We start from the raw sequence: 7963 nt of genomic DNA, 5'->3' as shown, positions 1-7963 counted from the left end.
GGCTCGTTGGTCTAGGGGTATGATTCTCGCTTAGGGTGCGAGAGGTCCCGGGTTCAAATCCCGGACGAGCCCTTTTTGAAACGGCAATACAAATAAATAAATGAATAAAATGCTGTAATCCCATTCAGATTTTGAAACAACCTTACATAAACACAGATGTTTTACAGAACTTTCTACCCCCCCCTTAAGGATCTACATTTTATATTTTGTATTATCATTTTTTTAAAAAATTTGCAAGTTTGGGGACAGCTTGACAGGAAGCGCATTCAGCATTCATCCCACTTATTTGGGTAGATTGAAGGGTGGATTCAGCTGGTTCAGATTGGTTCACCAAATCGGTAGTTGCAAGGACAGGCTGGCCGCACCTACCCCACCCCCCACCTTCTCAGGAGTCTCCATGTGGCCCATTTTGTAAGCCAGGTAACTGCAGGGCCCACGTGGAGGCTCTGGGAGGGCGAAAAATGGGCCTCCTGAAAATGAGCCTGTTTCTGGCCTCCCAAGGGCCTCCACAGGCAGGGGGAGCCATTTTCACCACCTCAGAGCCTCAAGAAAAGCTTCTGGAGCTTGGGGAGGGGGAAAAACGGGCCTCCTGGGAGTTCTGGAAGTCTGGAAATGGGCCTGTTTCTGGCCTCCAGAGGCCAGGGGAGCCATTTTCTCGAGGAACGCCTCTGGTGCCTGGGGAGGGTGAAAGCTCCCCCCCCCCCCCAGCATGGTGCAGGAGGCCGAGTAGGACACGCCCAACCAGCAACTGGGCAGAGAACCGGTTGCTGAAATTTTTGAATCCCATTGTCGTTGTGTCCGGGCTCTGAAGACGTGACGCTGCAAGCCGTGATGATTGGATGGAAGCATATCACCAGAAACGGGAAATAAAGAACTTCCATTGGCTGCCCGTTTGACAGCCAGCGTATAAAAGAGCTGTGAAATGGGCGGCGTGTTCGTTGCCGTTTCAGAGCTGCTGTTAGCTTGTTACTTGTTGTGTTAATAAACGAAGCTGCATTAGATCTGTGTTGCCTCAGTCCTGTTGCCTCAGTCACCCTTCAGAACACCCAACCCTGGATCGATTCCAATCTATTGTGTACCCTTCAAAGGCAGACGTTTTAAAGTGCTGTACATTCACCTCCTGCTATTGGAAAAGCATCAAAAAGCAAGCCAGTTCCAGTTGTCACTTGTTCAACAAACCATTGAACAGTGAACATATGCCGAGTGCTTTCCTACTGAACTCAAGTCTAAAAAAAACCCCCGAAACCAAGAAATTAAAATTCTCTGTCAGTCATCTTTACAGGATTGGAAAAACTCTCGTGTAGCATAGACTGTCCACTGTTTAAATGAAAATATATCCTCAAAATTGATGGGTAGAAGTCATGGTTTAATTTAAAAGCTGTAATACCACACAAACACACACACACACACACACGGACACACACACTTAATATGCACTTCGAATTGTTATTCTTAGACTTCCCACTAAATGCTAGTATCATTATTGGAAGAAATGTCCATCTGGGTTCAGTTTCAAGTGGGGAGAAAGACACTGGAAACATTGGAAGCTGTTTGGAAAGATGGTTTAGTGGTGGACAGGACCACATGGGTTTGAGGCCCTGGGCAATCGAGCACATGGGAGAGAGATCGAGAGATCTGTACCCTCTCCTGGGCTTTGAACTTGCTTCCTGTTCCTGTGAAAGAAATGTATTGTGATTGGCTGTCAGACTCCCATGGGGCCATGCTGGGGTAACTTTGTAGGTTGTTTTGAATCCCAGTCTTGGTTGAATCTTGCTGGGTGATGATAATGAAGGGGCTTTGGGCAATTCCTACTATGGCTTAATGGCTTTGTCCTGGCTTGGATCTTGAGTGAGGGCTAATCCTATCATCTCCTGAGGGTGAAGTTCTTCTGTTTTGTAGATAAGATGGCCCAGCCTTTTGTATTGTAGATAGGTTGGCACCAGTCTTTCTGGGGCTATTAAACAAAGATGGGGACTGCTTTCCAAGAGCATGTTTCTCTTTTTCCCATTCAGGGAGGTATAATATTCTGCCTTTTTAATATTTCCTAGAATATTTCATTCTTCTGGGAGAGGGGTGGATGCTAACTTCCTACATTATTAAAGCAATTCAGAAGTAGAAATTTTAATAACTTTCTCTTAGGATGAGTTAGCCTGAGGAAAAAGGCTTTTTTCCTGTTTCCCTGAAAATAAGACCTCACTGGATAATAAGCCCAATTGGGCTTTTGAGAGCATGCACTAAAATAAGCCTTCCCCCCAAAATAAGCCCTCCCCAAAATATTGCAACACAGCAGCAGCCATGAGGTGACCATGCTGACTGCCTCCTGCACCTCAAAAATAATAAGACCTCCCTGAAAATAAGGCCAAGTGCTTATTTCGGGGGGGGGGGGTTCCGAAAGAATATGATCCTGTCTTATTTTTGAGGAAACACGGTTCTAATAGAAAGAAAGAGAGAGAAAGAGAAAATGTTTGCTTTTCTTTGTTGTGTGGGAACACTTAGAAGAGAAACCCAGTCACCATATTAGTAGCAATGATTACATGATCATCTTTTCTAGTGCTCCCTGCTAACTTCCTATAAGTAAATCAATGGGGAAGCCAGAAGGAAATCGGAAGTGCTCATGCTTCTATTGCTCTTTTGCCTATCTGTAGTCGTTCTGTTTCTTTGTTTAGGTAAAGAAATATCTCTGAAATGATTTACCCTATGAATCATGGGCTAATTAGTTACAAATAAAACCAAATACTTTTAAAAGTACTTTGGTTTAGCAGATTAGCATAGCGTTTCTCTATCTTGACAACTTGAACAGAGGTTGTATTCTACCGGTTCTGACCGGATTGCCCGAACCGATAGCAGAAATCGTGGGTGGCCCCATCCCATGGACCATGGCTCTAAGGCATCCCATTTAGGTCCTTTTTTTAGACAAAGTACATGCACGGAGGTGGCCGTGCGAGCGATGTGAGGGTGCGCACATGCTCATGCGCACAATCGGTAGGGAAGGTGAGCCAATACCACTCCTGAAGATGAATGGACTTCAACTCCCAGCATGCTGAATTCTGGGAGTTGAAGTCTAGACATCTTCAAGTTGCCACTGAAAGGCTGGTTCAGGAGAGCCTCAGCTGTATAAACAAGCAGCCATGTGTGTTTGAATCACCCTGAGGGCTGATGCTGTTGCTTCGCTTTTGCACTTAGAAAGTTTCTCTCTCTCTCTCAAGAGAGGCTTCCCATGGGGCCTACTCCAACTTTCCCTTGACCAACAACTGAGCAATTCAATTGCAGCTCAGCTGTGCCATTAGTCCAATTGGAGATGTTTCGTGGTCGGCTGAGGAGGACGTAAGACTGCTGAGGGAGTTGATTTGGAACCAAGGCTGCAGCCCAGAGGGTGCACAATGCTTGAAACTTTTGCAGGACTTGTCTAGGCCTGCCTGCCTTGAGTCCCCAGAGTCCGTGACGCAGGTGAAGACACGCATACACACAAAATTGTCTCTCTGCTTGCATCCACATTAGGTCTGCTAAATGGCAGCTCCATGATTGAATGGGAAAAGAATCCGAGCCCATTCTGCAGATCTTTTTCTGTATTAAGCTGGACTATCTTCTCTAGGACTATATTCCTTCCTCTTGTTAAAGTCGTGGCTCGAATAAACCACAGTGGGGTGGATTCACAAAGGTCACTGCAACAGCCTTGTGTTTTACAATTCACCATGTCTTGGGGGAAATAACATCATCACCATCACCTCTATGACACATCTTAGGCCTCATTTCTCCTTGTTTATTTATGGCATATTTACTGTATTTAGTTATGGTTTAATACGCTTGAGAGCTCAGCCTTTCAGCACTGAAAGTGAAGCTTAAACACATAGTTTACCTCTGTTAAATAAGAGGTGAATCTTTTCTCATTCACGCAACCTTCACATCCAGGACGCTGTACATTTTAATACCCCCCAAATCATAACAATACTCAAAGGGACCACTTCCAGTGGTGGAATTCTGCCAGTTTGCACCAGTTTGGGTGAACTAGTAGTTGTTAGGACCCACTGGCCCCTCCTGCCCCTCCCAGAAGTCTCCAAATGGCCTATTTACGGCTTCCGGAGAGCCTCCAGAATCGGGGAGAGGCCGTTTTCACCCCCCTAGTGGCTTGGGGAAGTCTCCAGAGCCTCCAGAAGGTGAAAATCAGACCTACTGGAAGTCCAGAAATAGGCCCGTTTCTGGCTTCGGAGCCCGGGAATGGCGTTTTCGTCCTCCCAGAGGCTCAGGGAAAGCCTCCGGAGCCTTGGGACGGTGAAACCCCCCTCCCGCCGTGGTGCAGGAGGCTGAGTAGGCCATACCCACCCAACAACCGGGCAGAAAACTGATTGCTAACACTATAGAATCCCACCACTGTCCCCCTCCCTAAATTGCAACAGCTGGTCACCCAGAGCTATAACAACGAATACAAAAAAGATGTGATTAAACTGGAGAGTTGTAAATAATAATAATAATAATAATAATAATAATAATCATCATCATCTACACGGCTATGGATGAAGCATGTAACAGTGATACCCATTGTCAATGGGGCACTTGGCACCATGTCCAAGAATTTTACAAGATACATCAACAAATTGCAGCTTCCTGCAATAACACCAGCGGAACTGCAAAAAATTGAGCTACTCGGAACATCTTAAATTTAAAAAGGTACTTGGTTGATACCTAGGATGCTGGCAGCAAACCGTATCAAACATTAGTACCAGTCACTGGTGTTGATAATGCATTTTTGAATGTTCAGTTGGCTGAGTTTCATGTTTAATGAATAAAGTATACAATAATAATAATGCAAGTAAAGATTTCAAACCCCAGATGGCAGAATTAAGATAGGGCAAATCATTACAATGAGAACAAAACCTCAAATTGATTTTATCCGGGCTCAGAATCTTGCTAGTTTGTATTCAGATCAGAAAAGCAGAGATGGTTATAATTACAAAGAAGCTATTACGCCACACTAATGAGTTCCCCAGGGATTCCTGGGAACTGAACTTCTTAAAAAAGATTGGTCTCTACCAAGGTATTCTGAACGCCATTGCTAAGTTACCGAAAAATTCCCACGGTTCCTCTGGGAGAAAGGAACCATGGCAGCGGAGCTTTTGGGTTTTTTTTGTAATGCCAGGCACACGTAAAAAACATTGTGTTAACAAACTATCTGATACACCCCGCATTGTTTAAATTACATGGTAACTAATAATGCAAATATTTTATTCACAGTACATTACACAAGAAGTATTTTATTCTTCCTCGCAGATGCAAAAGGGAAAGGAATGTTTTCAACAAATAAACACATGACATTTTGAAGATGAATGTAAACAGATCCTGTCCTATTGCAGCCATCCTTTGCGTCTGCATTAAAAATAAATCATAAGGGCTGCACTGATGTTGCTCTGAAACTTGGTGCCCTAGTAAATAGTGTGTGCAACAAATCCCATAATTCCTTGCCCAAAGCCATGATGGCTGCAGGGGATGTTTGCTTAAATGTATTTCACTGCAAAAAAAACCTCTGTGTTGAATTCACACCATGCATGATGTCTTGGATTCCTGGCATGTTAAATCATAAACCGTGATTTAAAAATCACAATGACTGAATTAACCCATCATGCTGTCCCAGAATCAAGCAAATCATTAATCTGCTAAATTGGTCAACAGTTTGAAATTAGGTAACATTTATGTCCAAAATATTTCCTGAAGACAATTCTGTTCTACATTACCTCCCCACACCAACATGAATTTTCTTAAAGTCGTCTTAGGCAGGGACAGTCCTACCTTGTGGCAGGAAGTACCCCAAGCTAATAATATTGGATTTCATAAAATGATTGGTTGGTTTGTTTGTCTCTGATTTACTGGCTCATTCCAGTGAATGTAACATCAGTGAGTCAGAGAAAATAATCCATTCCTTCTTTCTCCCCGCCCCCAATGTATGTATGTATGTATGTATGTATGTATGTATGTATACATACATACATACATACATACATACATACATACATACATACATACATATATATATATATATATATATATATATATATATATATATATATAATTTTAAAATTCTACGCCTGGCAAAGTGATAATTTATTCTCTGTTCAAATCCTGACCCTGAAGGATTGAGCTATTAAAAGGCTGCAGCCTGCCATGTGAACTCCAAGAATTGTGATTTATACCACAAAGCACATTTAAGCCAAATACAATTTAGCATGATGTTCAATGTCATTTATTCTGTGCCCAAAGACTTCTTAAAAAAAAAGGTCTTCTATAGCTTGCACTGGTTTTATTTGACTATGTTTCCCTGTGTCCAAAATGATTATTATTTTTTTTTTAAAAAAAACAGTTGTTTCCATCAGTGCTTGAAGGCTGCTCGGGCCGCCTTTTTATAATAAAGAAGTTTACTGCTCGTATTTTCAATTAAAAAATAGCCAGGTTTATCACACTTTGGGATACAATCGGCAATCACTTGAAAAGTGTTAAGAGCTGCAGTTGTTGGCATATAGTGAAAGCCCTTTCCGTGCTCTGAAAAGCTTGATCTGCTCTGTGGGCTTGTGTGTATGTGTGTGTATTTGTGTGTGTGTGTGTGTGTGTGTGTGTTTAAAACAGAAAATAAATCAGATTCAGATTTAGTCCATTTACAGCCAGAGAAAATAGCTGATTGTTTTTGTTATTATTTTTCCTCATTTTCCTCTCCATCTATAATTAGTTTGTTCTGTTAATACTAGAATATTCTTGCTGTTCTTGAGTATTTAATCCAGCAGTCCCCAACCGGTGGTCCATGGTGGTGCGGGAGAAAAGTTTGGTGAGCCACAGAACAATTATTTGCATTTTTTAAAAATGCACTAAATACTATTTATCTTTTTTTAAAAAAAAATCATATTAGTGGTCCGCAGGATTTAAAATTATGAATTTAGTGGTCCCTGAGATCTGAAAGATTGGCAACCCCTGATTTAATCTACGGGTAGTTCTCAATTTACAACAATTCATTTAATGACATTTGAAGTTACAAAAAAAACCCAGTGAAAACAGTGACTTATGGCCAATTCTCACTCATTGCAGCATCCCCATGGTCACATGATCAAAATTCAAACCAGAGGTGGGTTCCTACAGGTTCGGACTGGTTCAGCCAAGTAGGGAGTCACTCGGCCTGCCATGCCCCTGAACTGGTTCTCTCGGTGGTGCCACCTTGTTTTTTTGCTTCTGTGCATAAGCATTTTTTTAGTACTACGCATGCACACGTAGTGCACATCAAGTGCGCATACATGCACAGCACTTCCCTGAGCAAACCGGCAGTAGCAGCAGCCGGAACCCACTCCTGATCCAAATGCTTGGCAACTGATTCATATTTATGACGGTTGCAGTGTCGTGGGGGGGGTCACGTGTTCCCCTTTTGCGACTTCCTAACAAGCGAAGTCAATGGGAAAGCCACATTCACTTAGCAACCTTGGTGCTAGCTTAACAACTGCAGTGATTCACTTAGCAACGGTGGCAAGGAAGGTCGTAAAATGGGGCAAAATTCGCTTAACAAATGTGTCACTTAGCAACATAAATTTTGGGCTCCATTGAGGTGGTAAGTCCTATGCTCCTTCTCCATGCCTCAGATATATGAACTAGGAGAGAATGCAGGAGGAAAAAGAATAGATAAAAATAAACAAGACATGTTTGTTTGAGAGTCAAAACCAAATTTTATGAAAGATGCAATTCTCAGCTGATTTTTTAAAAAGTTCTCCATAAAGCAAAGGGATATGACCATATCTTGGCATTGTGTAAGTTTTAAATTATCTTGTTTACTAACTTGACACTGTGCTGTTCCAGCTTGCCATTAATAATTAATCAAAACAGAGAATTATTCTATTATACTTTTTAAATTGGGTATATGTTTATATTTAAGTGCAGCACAAAACCTTTCTCCCTCTCCACAACAGCCCTGAAAGGTAGGCTAGGCTGAACGTGACTG

At 42.3% G+C, this 7963-nt stretch overlaps 1 non-coding gene across 1 annotated transcript; it reads left to right on the top strand.

Annotated features, from left to right (window-relative positions):
- On the top strand, nt 1-72 carry TRNAP-AGG. Its single transcript has one exon. It is a non-coding gene; the product is annotated as a tRNA-Pro (tRNA).
- The last annotated feature ends 7891 nt before the right edge of the window (nt 73-7963 follow it).

This window comes from Thamnophis elegans, chromosome Z (assembly GCF_009769535.1).
Source record: "Thamnophis elegans isolate rThaEle1 chromosome Z, rThaEle1.pri, whole genome shotgun sequence".
Taxonomy (NCBI): Eukaryota; Metazoa; Chordata; class Lepidosauria; order Squamata; family Colubridae; genus Thamnophis; species Thamnophis elegans.
This window is presented reverse-complemented; position numbering and strand designations above follow the sequence as displayed.